This window comes from Pan paniscus, chromosome 3 (genome assembly GCF_029289425.2).
Source record: "Pan paniscus chromosome 3, NHGRI_mPanPan1-v2.0_pri, whole genome shotgun sequence".
NCBI lineage: Eukaryota > Metazoa > Chordata > Mammalia > Primates > Hominidae > Pan > Pan paniscus.
The window spans coordinates 115,626,108-115,641,450 of record NC_073252.2 but is presented as its reverse complement, the minus strand read 5'-3'; the positions used below and the strand labels follow the sequence as shown (position 1 = coordinate 115,641,450).

The following is a 15,343-nucleotide window of genomic DNA, read 5'->3' as shown; positions in this document are numbered from 1 at the left end:
CCAACCATCCCATTACTGGGTATATACCCAAAGGATTATAAATCTTGCTGCTATGAAGACACATGCACACGTATGTTTATAGCGGCACTATTCACAATAGCAAAGACTTGGAACCAACCTAAATGTCCAACAGTGATAGACTGGATTAAGAAAATGTGGCACAGATACACCATGGAATACTATGCAGCCATAAAAAATGATGAGTTCATGTTCTTTGTAGGGACATGGATGAAGCTGGAAACCATCACTCTCAGCAAACTATCGCAAGGACAAAAAACCAAACACCGCATGTTCTCACTCATAGGTGGGATTTGAACAATGAGAACACATGGACACAGGAAGGCGAACATCACACACCAGGGACTGTTGTGGGGTGGGGGAGTGGGGAGGGATAGCATTAGGAGATATACCTAATGCTAAATGATGAGTTAATGGGTGCAGCATACCAGCATGGCACATGTATGCATATGTAACAAACATGTACATCGTGCATATGTACCCTAAAACTTAGAGTATAATAAGAAGAAAATTAAAAAAATAAAAAAATAAAATATGGCACATATGCACCATGGGATACTATGCAGCCATAAAAAATGATGAGTTCATGTCCTTTGTAGGGACGTGGATGAAGCTGGAAACCATCATTCTGAGCAAACTATCACAAGGACAGAAAACCAAACACTGCATGTTCTCACTCATAAGTGGGAACTGAACAATGAGAACACTTGGACACAGGATGGGGAACATCACACACCGGGGTCTGTCATGGGGTGGGTGGAGGTGAGAGGGATAGCATTAGGAGATATACCTAATGTAAATGACGAGTTAATGGGTGCAGCACACCAACATGGCACATGTATACATATGTAACAAACCTGCACGTTGTGCACATGTACCCTAGAACTTAAAGTATAACAATAAAAAAAATTGAAAAAGGAAAACTCAAATTGTAAATTTTTTATCTCACCCTATTAAGAGTCTTGCCAGTTTTACAATTTAAGAATGTCTGTGTTAAAAATTTGTGTTGGATTTCTTTGAAATGTACCCGTCAAGGATGATAGTGCTCCTCTCTCTGTTTGTGGGACAATAGAAGATGGATTTTAATGGGCACCAAATTTGCAAACACCAATTGCTTAATAATAGACAAAAAATTGCAGATTTAGGAATAACTAACCTATCCCAATGATCATGCTCCCTAATATTCTCCAGTATGTTCCCAGTAGCTCACCCCAGCCCTTAAAATCTCTCCTGACTTTTCCTTCAGTAGAATTGAGTTCAATCTTTCACCTCTATTTTAGTAGTCTTGAATGAAATCTTCCTTGCTTATTTAAATTTCTGGAGGTTTCTTTTGCATAGTTATACAACTTTTTAGTTACTACGCTAGACTCTGATGCTCTTCTTCAAACATGTTCCTGAACCTATCTGTATGATTGGCCAATTTGTTGCCTAGTCACACAAACCTTACAATCCTTTAAAATTACCAAATACTTATAAAAAATTAAATAGCATAAAAAACTACCAAGTAAAAATGGGAGCCCCATCTTATAACTATTTTCCTCCAATCCCATTTGTTCAGTGATTTGCTATAAATATGCAGACTTTTGTGTTGATTTGTTTTGTTTTGTGAAAATGTAGAATCATGCTAATCATATTTGTCTCTTTTTTATGCACTGATATATCTTAGATATGTTTAATTTTTGAAGTCTTGTAAAATGATACTTTTGAAATCCTTGTGTGCCACACTCCCACATTAAATGCTGGTCAAAAACAAAGCACTTATCAAATTAAAATGTTACACATATAGTCATAAAATTCTCTTAAAGGAATGCTACCAAGGGTCAACAACAACAACAAAATGTAATTCCCTTGTTTTATGAACTTTTACTTTGAACAGAGTTTTCTCTCAGGGCTTTTAAATTTCAGGTAACTCCAGCAGAAATAGAAATATTTTATTAAACTACAGATGAACTAGTTGGAAAAAAGTGGGCTCATTTGACATATTGATCATAATGACAGCTTTTCAACATGACAAATTGGTCAAAAATGAATATTTCTTTCTAGTCATTGATTTTCAATTATTTGAAATTTTGTGCATCATAAGGATGCATTTGTAACTTTTGTGCACCTTGAAGTATGTTAAACCTTTTATCATTTGTGAAATTGATGGTGAGGGACTAATATTTCTTTTTTATGAACTCTGGAAATGTTTGGAAAATTTTTACATTTCTTAATATTTTGAAACAAGTTCCTTTAACATGTCACTGAATGTGCGTTAAGATTTCACATACTCCTTTCTGTAGCTTCAATCTTGAAAGCAGAAATTGTTTAAAATTGTAATAATATAATTGCATGTAAGGACAAAAATCATGCTTAAAATATTGCTGAAAAAGTGTTCATAGGAGTAAAATACATATGTAATGGGAAAAGATGAACACATGATTAAAATAAATGAAGTGGACATTACTGACAGAAAATGAATTAATTTTAACCTTAGAAAATAGAAAATGTTATTCAAATTGTTTTTGAAACTTAGAAATTTGCCTTTAAACAGTCACCTGGAGCTAGAAATACAATAAAAATTCATAAACACAAACAAAACAAGCATTATGTTTAAGAGAGAATTAAAATAAAAAACAGAAAGTTAGAAAGATACAGAAATATTAAAATGGATAATTTGAAACACCTCTGTGTGCACAAAGTTAGTAATATGTGCAAGTAAATAATCAGTGTCTGGAAATACATTTGCCATTTTAGGTTATTCATTTATAAACCTATTAAATATTTTAAATTTATTGTATAAATCACATAGCAATTAGTGTGCATGATGCCTAATTGTCCAAAAATAACCCTAACTATATTTGCTATTTCTATGGAAGTAATGAGATCATCTCCAACATTCATGACAAGAAAAAGGTATACATTAAGATCTCCATAGGAGAAACTTTGCCTACATTTGACATATTACTTGAAGTAATAAAATGGATTTAACTTTGGTCTATAAGTTGAATTGTATCTTTATAGACAGCATTACATATCTAATAAAATTAATTAAGTTTCTTGGAATCATTGTTTTCAGACACTAATGGACAGATTTAACTCACATTTATTATTTGGTGTTTGTCAGCAATAGCAGAAGTTTCTAGTATCTATGTTTGTGCTCTTGTTTTCTTCTAGCTGCTGGAACTGGCAGCACATCACAGAACAGACTAATAATGGAAATATTTTGGGCAACATTGTCATTAGGAGACCCTTTATAGTTTCCAAAGAATGCTCCTTTTAATTAAAGAGCTAAGTATAAGAGATAAACTTATAAAACTCTTAGAAGAAAATATGTGAACAAAGTTTTGTGACATTGAGTTAGGCAATGGATTCTTAGATATGGCACCAGAAGCAAAGTATAGAAAATAGAATAGATAAATTGAATTTTATTCAAATTAAATATGTGTGTACATCAAAGAACAGTATCAAGAAAGTGAAAAGACAATCTACTGAATGGGGTAAAATATTGACAAGTCATATATTGAATAATGGTCTTGTATATAGAATATATATTGACCTTTTCCAACCCAATAATAAAAAAAAATATAACCTAAGTTTTTAAAATGGGAAAGGATCTAAATAGATATTTCTCCAAAGAAGATAGAGATGCAAGTGGCCAATAAGCACCTGAAAAATATTCAATATTGTTATTTAGTAGAGAAATGCAAATCAAAATGACAATGAGATACAATTTTACATCCACTAGGATGGCTATAATTTAAAAAGACAGATAATAAGAAGTGGTTGAAGAAATTGTAACCCTCATTCATTGCTAGTAGAAATATAAAATGATGCAACAGTTTTGAAAACAGTCTATCAGTTCTTTAAAATTTGAACATACGGTTGTCATAAAATCCAGCAATTTCATTCTTATGTATGAACCCAAAAGAAATGAAAACATGAAAAGCTTGTACATGAATGTTCATAGAATCATTATTCATCATATTCAAAAAGTCCCAAATGTTCATCTACTGGTGAGTGAATGAAATGAAATAAAGTGTAGGTTATCATCCCCCTCCCCACAAAAAAGAATGCTCCTTTTTGCAACAGAAAAAAAAAAAAAATTCAACTTTAGATAACCTGAAGTGATTCTTTAAAATTAAATTAAAGACAGCATTAAGGTAAACACTATCCTTAAAATGTAAAACTACTTTAATAAATCTTCAACTGTTTAAATGAGATCAATTTCTAAGAGGTCATCATGAGAAATATTTTCTTTCTGAAAAAAAATTTTACTTCAAATCAACCAGATATAACATAAAAACACTTTTATTCTTTTAACAATTATATATTTTATTTAAGTAACCTGATACATTCAAACTTGTCACTCTACATAAGTAAAATGTAGAAATTCCAGATCGCCCTTTATGTGGGCCTGTTGCTTTAGTGTAGTAAGTTGAGCTGACAAAGAAAATATTTCATTCTATAATAAGAAAACGTTAATCTAAGGAAACTTTAAGGGAAAATGAAATGTAATTTGCCAGTGAATATTGGAATCACTCCCCCATATAATAATTATTAATTTTTTTTCCAGATACCATTTCATTCTGCCCCCCAGGCTGGAGTGCAGTGGCACAATCTCGGCTCACTGCAACCTCCACCTCCCAGGTTCAAGCAATTCTTCTTCCTCAGCCTCCTGAGTAGCTGGGGTTACAGACCTGTGCCACCATGACCAGCTAATTTTTTTTGTATTATTAGTAGAGATGGGGTTTCACCATGTTGACCAGGCAGCCCGGGATTCCTCCTAAGCCATATCCCATCTGTGCAGGACTCCACTGAAAATCGGACTGTTCAACTCACCTGGCAGCTACTTCCAGAGCCCCTGGAACTCTGGCCCAAGGCTGTCTGACGGACTCCTTCCCAGATCTTCTCGGCTTAGCAGCTGAAGACTGACACTGCCGATCGCCTCAGAAGCCTACAGGACCATCACAGATGCTCTGGGTAAATCTCACAGTGGAGGTTAAGTCCGTCCCCTTAATCAATACGGAGGCTACCCACTCCACATTACTTTCTTTTCAAGGGCCTGTTTCCCTTGCCTCCATAACTGTTGTGGGTATTGACGGCCAGGCTTCTAAACCTCTTAAAACTCCCCAACTCCGGTGCCAACTTAGACAACATTCTTTTATGCACTCTTTTAGTTATCCCCACCTGCCCAGTTCCCTTATTAGGCCAAGACATTTTAACTAAATTATCTGCTTCCCTGACTGTTCCTGGACTACAGCCACACCTCATTGCTGCCCTTTTCCCCAGTTCAAAGCCTCCTTCGCATCCTCCTCTCATATACCCCCACCTTAACCCGCAAGTATAAGACACCTCTACTCCCTCCTTGGTGACTGATCATGCACCCCTTACCATCCCATTAAAACCTAATCACCCTTACCCAACTCAATGCCAATATCCCATCCCACAGCATGTTTTAAAAGGATTAAAGCCTGTTATCACTCGCCTGTTACAGCATGGCCTTTTAAAGCCTATAAACTCTCCTTACAATTCCCCCATTTTACCTGTCCTAAAACCAGACAAGTCTTACAGGTTAGTTCAGGATCTGCGCCTTATCAACCAAATTGTTTTGCCTATCCAACCCGTGGTGCAAAACCCATATACTCTCCTATCCTCAGTACCTCCCTCCACAACCCATTATTCTGTTCTGGATCTCAAACATGCTTTCTTTACTATTCCTTTGCACCCTTCATCCCGGCCTCTCTTCGCTTTCACTTGGACTGACCCTGACACCCATCAGGCTTAGCAAATTACCTGGGCTGTACTGCCGCAAGCCTTCACAGACAGCTCCCATTACTTCAGTCAAGCCCAAATTTCATCCTCATCTGTTACCTATCTCGGCGTAATTCTCATAAAAACACACGTGCTCTCCCTGCTGATCGTGTCTGACTGATCTCTCAAACCCCAACACCTTCTACAAAACAACAACTCCTTTCCTTCCTAGGGATGGTTGGGTACTTTCCACTTTAGATACCTGGTTTTGCCATCCTAACAAAACCATTATGTAAACTCACAAAAGGAAACCTAGCTGGCCCCATAGATCCTAAATCCTTTCCCCACTCCTCTTTCTGTTCCTTGAAGACAGCTTTAGAGACTGCCCCCACCCTAGCTCTCCCTGACTCATCCCAACCCTTTTCATTACCCACAGCTGAAATGCAGGGCTGTGTAGTCGAAATTCTTACACAAGAACCTGGACCGTGCCCTGTAGCCTTTTTATCCAAACAACTTGACCTTACTGTTTTGCCTAGCCCTCGAGTCTGCGTGTGGCAGCCGCCGCTGCCCTAATACTTTTAGAGGCCCTTAAAATCACAAACTATGCTCAACTCACTCTCTACAGTTCTTATAACTTCCAAAATCTATTTTCTTCCTCACACCTGACACATATACTTTCTGCTCCCTGGCTCCTTCAGCTGTACTCACTCTTTGTTGAGTCTCCCACAATTACCATTGTTCCTGGCCCGGACTTCAATCTGGCCTCCCACATTATTCCTGATGCCACACCTGACCCCCATGACTGTATCTCTCTGATCCACCTGACATTCACCCCATTTCCCCATATTTCCTCCTTTCCTGTTCCTCACCCTGATCATGCTTGATTTATTGATGGCAGTTCCACCAGGCCTAATCGCCACACACCAGCAAAGGCAGGCTATGCTATAGTACAAGCCACTAGCCCACCTCTTAGAACCTCTCATTTCCTTTCCATCGTGGAAATCTATCCTCAAGGAAATAAATTCTCAGTGTTCCATCTGCTATTCTACTACTCCTCAGGGATCATTCAGGCCCCCTCCCTTCCCTACACATCAAGCTCAAGGATTTGCCCCCTCCCAGGACTGGCAAATTGGCTTTACTCAACATGCCCTGAATCAGGAAACTAAAATACCTCTTGTTCTGGGTAGACACTTTCACTGGATGGGTAGAGGCCTTTCCCATAGGGTCTGAGAAGGCCACCGCGGTCATTTCTTCCCTTCTGTCAGATATAATTCCTCGGTTTGGCCTTCCCACCTCTATACAGTCCGATAATGGACTGGCCTTTATTAGTCAAATCACCCAAGCAGTTTCTTAGGCTCTTAGTATTCAGTGAACTAATGGTCTTTTAAAAACACACCTCACCAAGCTCAGCCACCAACTTAAAAAGGACTGGACAATACTTTTACCACTTGCCCTTCTCAGAATTTGGGCCTGTCCTCGGAGTGCTACAGGGTACAACCCATTTGAGCTCCTGTACAGACGCTCCTTTTTATTAGGCCCCAGTGTCATTCCAGACACCAGACCAACTTGGACTGTTCCCCTCCCCCCGCCAAAAAAAAAATCTTGTCATCCCTCCTATCTTTCCTATTCACTGTTCTCAACTACTGATAAATGCCCTGCTCTTGTTTACACTGCCGGTTTACACTGTTTCTCCAAGCCATCACAGCTGATATCTCCTGGTGCTATCCCCAAACCACCACTCTTAACTCCCTCTTAAAGTAAATAAACAATCTTTGCTGGCAGGGCTATGCTGAACCTCCTTAGGCACTCTCTAGTTAGATGTCCTGGGTCCTCCCAATTCTTAGTCCTTTAATACCTGTTTTTCTCCTTGTCTTATTCCCTTCTTTTTTCAATTCATACAAAACCATATCCAGGCCATCACCAATAATTTTATACAACAAATGTTTCTTCTAACAACCCCACAATATCACCCCTTACCACAAAATCTTCCTTCAGCTTAATCTCTCCTGCTCTAGGTTCCCACGACGCCCCTAATCCCGCTCGCAGCAGTCCTGAGAAACATGGCCCATTATCTCTCCATACCACCCCCAAAAACTTTTGCCACCCCAACACTTCAACACTGTTATGTTTTATTTTTCTTATTAATATAAGAAGACAGGAATGTCAGGCCTCTGAGCCCAAGCTAAGCCATCATATCCCCTGTGACCTGCACGTATACCTCCAGATGGCCTGAAGTAACTGAGGAATCACAAAAGAAGTGATATTTAAATGGCCGTTCCTGCCTTAACTGATGACATTCCACCACAAAAGAAGTGAAAAATGGCCGGTCCTTGCCTTAATTGATGACATTACCTTGTGAAATTCCTTCCTCTGGCTCATCCTGGCTCAAAAACCTCCCCCACTGAGCACCTTGTGACCCCCACTCCTGCCCGCCAGAGAACAACCCCCCTTTTTCCTTTATCTACCCAAATCTTATAAAACAGCCCCACCCCTATCTCTCTTCCCTGACTTTCTTTTCGGACTCAGCCCACCTACACCCAGGTGAAATAAACAGCCTTGTTGCTCACACAAAGCCTGTTTGGTGGTCTCTTCACATGGACGCGCGTGAAACTAAGATGCAGTTTGTTTTCATTTTCATCTTAGTGTTATTATAGACTCAGTTCTCAAGTGCTTATCTCAAATATTCATTCTATGGTAGAAAATATTTTAAGGAAAATAATTTATAACTTTGACTTTCTTGAGAAAGCAAACAAGAAAAGTCTAACATAGAATAGACCATCCCTAAATAAGAAGAAAATGGAAAAACTAAAAATGGCATAACTGGGTAAATCTCAGGGCTCTATGGCCTGTAACCCATTAGAAAGTTTTCTCTAGCAACTATCAGCCTGAGAAAAGCAAATTCTTTTAATTTGAAAAGAAGAAATAATCAATTAAATTTAAATTTACCATTAAGAAGTTTTCATTTAGAATAGGTTGTATGTGTTTGTGTGGTATACTCTAATTTCTATTTGTCAGGCCTCTGAGCCCAAGCTAAGCCATCGCATCCCCTGTAACCTGCATGTATACATCCAGATGGCCTGAAGTAACTGAAGACTCACAAAAGAAGTGATATTTAAATGGCCTGTTCCTGCCTTAACTGATGACATTCCACCACAAAAGAAGTGAAAATGGCCGGTCCTTGCCTTAACTGATGACATTACCTTGTGAAATTCCTTCTCCTGGCTCATCCTGGCTCAGAAAGTTCCCCCACTGAGCACCTTGTGACCCCCACCCCTGCCCACCAGAGAACAACCCCCTTTGACTGTAATTTTCCTTTACCTACCCAAATCTTATAAAATGGCCCCACCCCTATCTCCCTTCGCTGACTCTCTTTTTGGACTCAGCCCGCCTGCACCCAGGTGAAATAAACAGCCTTGTTGCTCACACAAAGCCTGTTTGGTGGTCTCTTCACATGGATGCAAGTGAAACTATTCATCTATCAAGATATAATACTTTAATATTATATATAGGTAGATATAATACTGTATATTCTAGCTCCATAGTGACTGAAATCCATTTTGATTATTGAAAATCACAAACAAAAATAGGGAAAATAATAGGTTTTCTAATGTTAGCAACTTCTTAGGATTCTTTAATAAATAAACTTTGGTTATTCCACTTAAAAACTGAGTAAGATCAGAGCCTAATTTTCTCCACAGATTTATTGGGTGTATCGAGCCATTCAAAAGTTTTCTGAAATTTCATGAACCTTAACTAGTTCAAGATACAAACACCATTTTAGCTCTAGTTTGAATGGGACTTTTCAATGAAGTCTGGTAGTCCTTGTAGAAAGGTATTAGCACATCACTCCTGTGAAACAGGGAATGTGCCTCTTTAAACAGTTTACCAGAATTTCAGCCAGGTATTGATGTACTGCTAAAAGTCGTTTCTTTATATTTTCAAATTTTAGGCCTTCCAAACCTACTTTATAACATTACTTGAGATAGTCAGTAATACAGGGTATTGAATTGATATTTTAAAATAAAAACATGACAAATAAAGCCTTCAACTCCATGCTTTTAAAACTCTTGAAAATATCCCCACCTATATGATATTGTCTTTAGAAACATGTGATCATCCAAATGGAGGTTCTAATAACCTTGTTTTTGAGTGGAAAGTCTCCCACTGTTAAGGGGAGTCAACAGACTTTCTTCCACCCTTACAAAGAGAAGGGCCCATTACCAGGCCCTAATAGCATTTGTTGTCTTTTTTAGATGCTAATCATATGTAATAGTAATACATTTTAAATATTAACTTAGGTAATTCTTATTTCTAGCAATATCTGTTGCCTTTTAACCCTGAACCTATTAAAGCTGAGCCACTGATTTCTTACGGGGGAAGGCAGAACATAGCAAAGAAAATAGAGAGAGTACAGCTTTGATCTTCAAAACAGTCTTTTACGAAACAGGTTAGTAGACAATAGGAACAAATAACATAATAGCAAGAGCCATTCACATGACAGAGAACAGCATATTCTGAATTCCAAAATTTAAGTATTGAGTCAACTTTAGAGTTCTTGAGTCATAGCTGTTTTTGTTTTGTTTTCTAAAAGTTGTAAGATAAAAGACTAGAGGCCAGCCCCCACTCCCATAATATTTTCAAACATTTCCTTGTAACTAGAAGCTATATCATAAAAAAAGGGAAAGAGATATGAATGAAGAAGGCCTTAGACTGATATTTCTTAACTGAAGAAATAGGCAGAATTCTAGGCTGAAAATTAAGCAAAATTGAACAAATTAAGTCTATTTTCTTTTGTTGATTTTAAATCTGAAACAATGAGATCTTTAGCTTTGTAAATATGTCTGCCTTTAGAATTTACATGCCTAGCAGAGGTAGTTACTTCTTAAAATGTTATCATGTAAGATTACAAAGCAATAAAAATTATTTTTGCCACAATATACATGATTTAATTAAATAATTATAATACAAACAGATGTTTTATTAAGTGCCAACTCTGAGCATGTTACTGGGCTAGATGGTCTACATGTATTATTTCTAAATTATCCATTTAACTTGTAGTTTTCCTGACCTTGTAAATGTGATTTGTTAACAACAAATATCATTGTTTAGGTTTTGGGTTTGGATTTTTTTTGTCAGATTCATGTGCCATGGTGATTTTAAGAAGGCATTATTCCTGAGATACTTTGGACCAATAAAGCATTCTTTTTTGTCCATCTACTGGTTCCTAACATATCTCATTGCTATTGTTGAATCATGTTTAGCCTAAAGCCGCCTCCTTGCGTATTTTAAGTTTGGCCTAAAGGGTTTTTTGTACATAGTGAACTATAAGAACTGGGGGTGTAAACAGATGGTAACCTACTCTTTTGTCAACTACCAAGTTTTGGCCAATCAAATGCAGCCAACTGTTCAGTCTGTGTTCAAATATGGCAAATGCTGAGCTGTCACAAACCCAGCTATTTTTGTACCTCACTTCCATTTTCTTTACCTCACTTTCCTTTTTCTGTCCATAAATCTTGTTCCACCATGTGGCTGCGCTGGAGTCTCCCAGCCTGCTATGGCTGGGAAGACTGCCAGATTTGCAAATTTTTCATTGTTCAATTAAACTCCTTTAAATTTAATTCAGCTGATGTTTATCTTTTATCAGATGGTGTAAGAGGTGGGATCCAAAGCAGAGCTTCCAACCACCCCCAGGAGCGCTGAGTGACCGAGTGAGGTATCCACAAGACCCATTTGTGTCTGTTGATCTCTTGGAGCAGCAGGGATTCTCATAAGTTCTCTCTTGGATTTCAGAGTTTCACAGATTTGCGTTTTCAGGTCTCTGAGTTTCTTTGAGCAAATTTCTGTTTCAAACTGGGTTTGGAAGTCATGGCAGAAACTGGACTGGGTCTGAGATCAGATTTGATATGGTAATTAACTGGTTGGATCCAGTTAGAGGCCTCTTACATTTGGGTCAGAAAGAAACTGGTAGTAAATGGCGATATTGCAGGGGGTGTAAAATTTGGCTTTTAGAAATTTGCAGGGATTTTTGTGTTCTACCCTTGTGTTTCATTTTTCTTGTGCACTTAGGTAGGAAAAAGTTAATCAAGGGAACCTGCGAGTAAAGCCAATATCTTAGGTAAAAATGGGATCTTAATTTCTGAAGAACTGAGTTCCTTCCGGCTTATACATGCCTAAGTGTTAGGCCTCAGATGTAGCAAAGTCTTGCAGAAGTGGTGAAATCTTACTAAAGATAACTTACAGTGGAATGTTCCAAATGAACAAAACTGCACTGAAGTGCATTTGAAAATGACGGTTTCCAAATTAGTCTCATCTCGGGATGTCTATTGATAAGCAGAAACTTCTAAAAAGATTTCAGTATTTTTATTTGAAGACTTTATAATAGGCAAATAAAAACTTAAGCAACTAATTGATAAAAAAAAATTAAACCTGCTAACTTTTTAGCTTAGTTACTATCCAGATCCAAAGGAAATAGACTGCAGCACCAATTGACTGACTTTGGGTAAGTAATGGGTACATTTTTCCTGGGTAAAGGATGGGATAGGTTTAGAGGTCCTCCTGTCAGTAAAGTCTCTCTTGGTTAAAAATTGACTTGTCTTATGGGATTTTAACTGCTATTCTCTTTGCATTAATCTGTCTTACACTTATTGCTGATGGCTATGAGTGAGAGGATTAGGCACGTAAAGAATCATTGAATATGGGGAGCTTTTTCTCCTCAAAAGGGGAAACCTGAGAGGTAATGGGACTGCTGGAAAAGAGCTATTTGCAACTGACAAATGGCCACCTGAACTTTGATTCAGTATTGCTGTAATGGGTGGGTCTTTCTCTTGCCTCCCTGAAATCCTCACCTTCCCCATCCTGCTGCAAGCAATGCTTCTCTCTCTCTTTCTCATTCTATGTCTTTGCAAACTGGTTGTGGGAATGGTAAAAAATCAGTATCTCTTGCAAAGTTTTAATTAATGAGAAAAACGATTTGAGAGTCTAGTCTTAAGCTGTAGTGAATCTAGTGTACTCTGTGCTATGAATTTGTCTTTCTGTGTCACTCTATCATGGAGTGGGGTGCCTTAGGATAGAACATGGGCTTAGGATCCCATAAGCTTGCTGTTCGAGATGGCCCAGCAACTGGTAAGTAACAAACTTTGCTGCAGGTCCCTGAAACAAACAAAAAACTGGATGAAATCTTTTTCTTGTTTTATGTCCCTGGGAGCTTGGCCTTGTAACCATGTGGTAGTACTCTCTCTTGGTCTCTGCCATCTAGGGAACAGGAATTTTGGGGTTCGTGTCATGGTTAACTCTCAAAATTATCTTGAGTAGTTAGAAGCCATTGCAAGCTCAAAATTGACTGCTCTAGTCTTTTTCTGGGAAGGGCAACTGCCCAATGCTGTAGCTCAGAAGCTAAGGCTTTGCCATTTTACAATGGTGGCTTGGGTTCAGTCCTGGCTTAGGGAATGAGTCCTTTCTGTTTGGATATCTGTGTGACCTTTGTTTTGATTCTTTTCCCCTACACAAACCATCTTGAATTTCTTTCGCTGAGCTACCTTTGGAGATTTGTAAAAACTGTTAACCACCTCTTTGAAAATACCTCATACACTCGTGGTTAAGTCATAACCTTAATTGAGGCTTGTTGCTTTCACCTGTGAGGTTACCTTTATTAAACTTTAAAAGCAGAAATATTGGCTGTTTGGCCTGGCTGGAGTCAGGTAATAAAAAATTGAAAAGGACTTTTTTTAAAGAGTGCTGTAGTGAAAAGTCAGCTTAATTAAAAGTTGACATCCAAGTTTTATATATATATATATATACACACACACATATATATATACACATATATATATATACACACACATATATATATACACACATATATATATAAAAGGACTTTATGTTTTTTCTTTTCTTAAATCTGTGTTTTTTTTTTTCTGGAAAAAAGGGTTATATTCTTCTCAGTTGACAGAATTGTTTTTCTCCATTTTCTCTTGCTACTCTTAATGCACATGAGAGGATGTATGATAACTTCTAATAGCCTTGGACTCCTTGGGAAAAACAGAAGAGGCACCACATACCCAGTTTTAGGAAAAATCTCTGATTTCCTCATAAAACCCCAGCAACTGAAAGCAAATAGATCCCTTTTATAAACTAAGGCTAAATATACTTTAGGGATGGCTAATGGCAGTTATGGGAGAACACTCAGCTCTTTGCACCTTTGGGTCAAAGAAGCATGCTCTTGGCCACCTAGGAAGTATGGAAATGTCCCCACTCCCACTGAGAGAAGACTACCATGGGCAATGGGATAATCACAGAATGAGGTGATAAGCTTTGGGTTGCTTTGCAATAAAATGCAGGGTAAAAGCATTGCACTGTCTTCTTCCATAGCACTTCCCTCTTTTGGGGGATCTAGGATGAGATATATAAATGGGAACCTTAATTTGGGAGATCTGTTTTTTCCTTCCAGCTGTGCCTGCTTATTAGGCTCTAGAAACTGCATGTTTTCCTAGCTATCTTCCTCCACCGACTCCACCTAAAGTGAATAATCCAATTAAGAAACTTAAAAACTGGCAAATGAAACATCCTACAACTACTGGATCTTCTGTCTTTCTGTGTAGTTATATATGTATTGTGTGTGTGATGTTTATATAAAAGAGTTCTAATTAATTGGCTTAAAGAAAAATAAGTGCCTTAACATTTTGTTAGAAAAATAAAAACTAATACCTTTTAGTTCATGTCACCTTAGTAAACTTTCGGAAACAAAGAGTTTTAAAGATTATTGGTAAAATAAAGGGATTTGGTCTAAATTAAGCAGGGTAGATATTAGGTTTACTATACGCTTTAAGGTCATAAACTCCTTTGACTTCTGAAAGTTGTTCAACTTAAATGCTTCAGAGCTATTAGATTCTAAATAAGGCCTGCGGACATGTGAAGTTACCCATGTCCCCGGCTATGCTGAAAAGAGTCAGACCTCATCTGCATTTCTGTATGGTGTCCTTGGCTCCACAGCTAGAACATAATAAACATAACTTACCAGGTTTTTCAACAAAATTAAAAATTGCTAAGAGTTACCATTATAACATGTAGTAGAAACTACTGAAAAAACATTTTTACATGCAAGGTGTGTGAGAAGTTAAAAGTGTTTTTGGTAAAATATTATCAGAAGGCAAAGGAATGTAAATTTTTTGCATAGTTTAGATGGCTAAAGGATTGTTTTAAATTAGGTAAGATGAAGCTAAAGATTTGAGCAAGTTGTGGAAGATTTGTAAAAAAATTAATCTTATAAACTAAATCCTGTGTATGAACATATTAGTTAAATTTAAAGGAGTATTGTTCAGTTTTTCTGTAGATTGAACATTGAAAGAAAGCTCAACAGGGTCTTCTTAAAGCACTGATCAGCTCTTTAACAAAAATTTGTAAAAGGTTATAAAAGGTTTATCAGAATCTCACCTTATGGTCAAGCCGATTAAGATTGAATCAATTTGTCTGTAAGGTTTTATTAAAGATTGGCATTGACGTTAATAGTACTCTAGTGAAAAGGTGAAATTTGGCTTTCTCTCTTGCACAAAATTTTCATGTAATATTAAAAGATAATGAAAGGTTTTTGTTTGCT

At 37.4% G+C, this 15,343-nt stretch overlaps 1 long non-coding RNA gene across 1 annotated transcript in view; it reads right to left on the bottom strand.

Annotated features, from left to right (window-relative positions):
• The window catches only part of LOC134730282 (uncharacterized), a 116,377-nt gene that overhangs the window by 79,673 nt on the left and 21,361 nt on the right, over positions 1–15,343 (bottom strand). Inside the window, exon 2 of the long non-coding RNA XR_010112013.1 lies at positions 4,840–4,954. This is a non-coding gene — a long non-coding RNA (uncharacterized LOC134730282). The remainder of the gene's footprint in view (positions 1–4,839; positions 4,955–15,343) is intronic.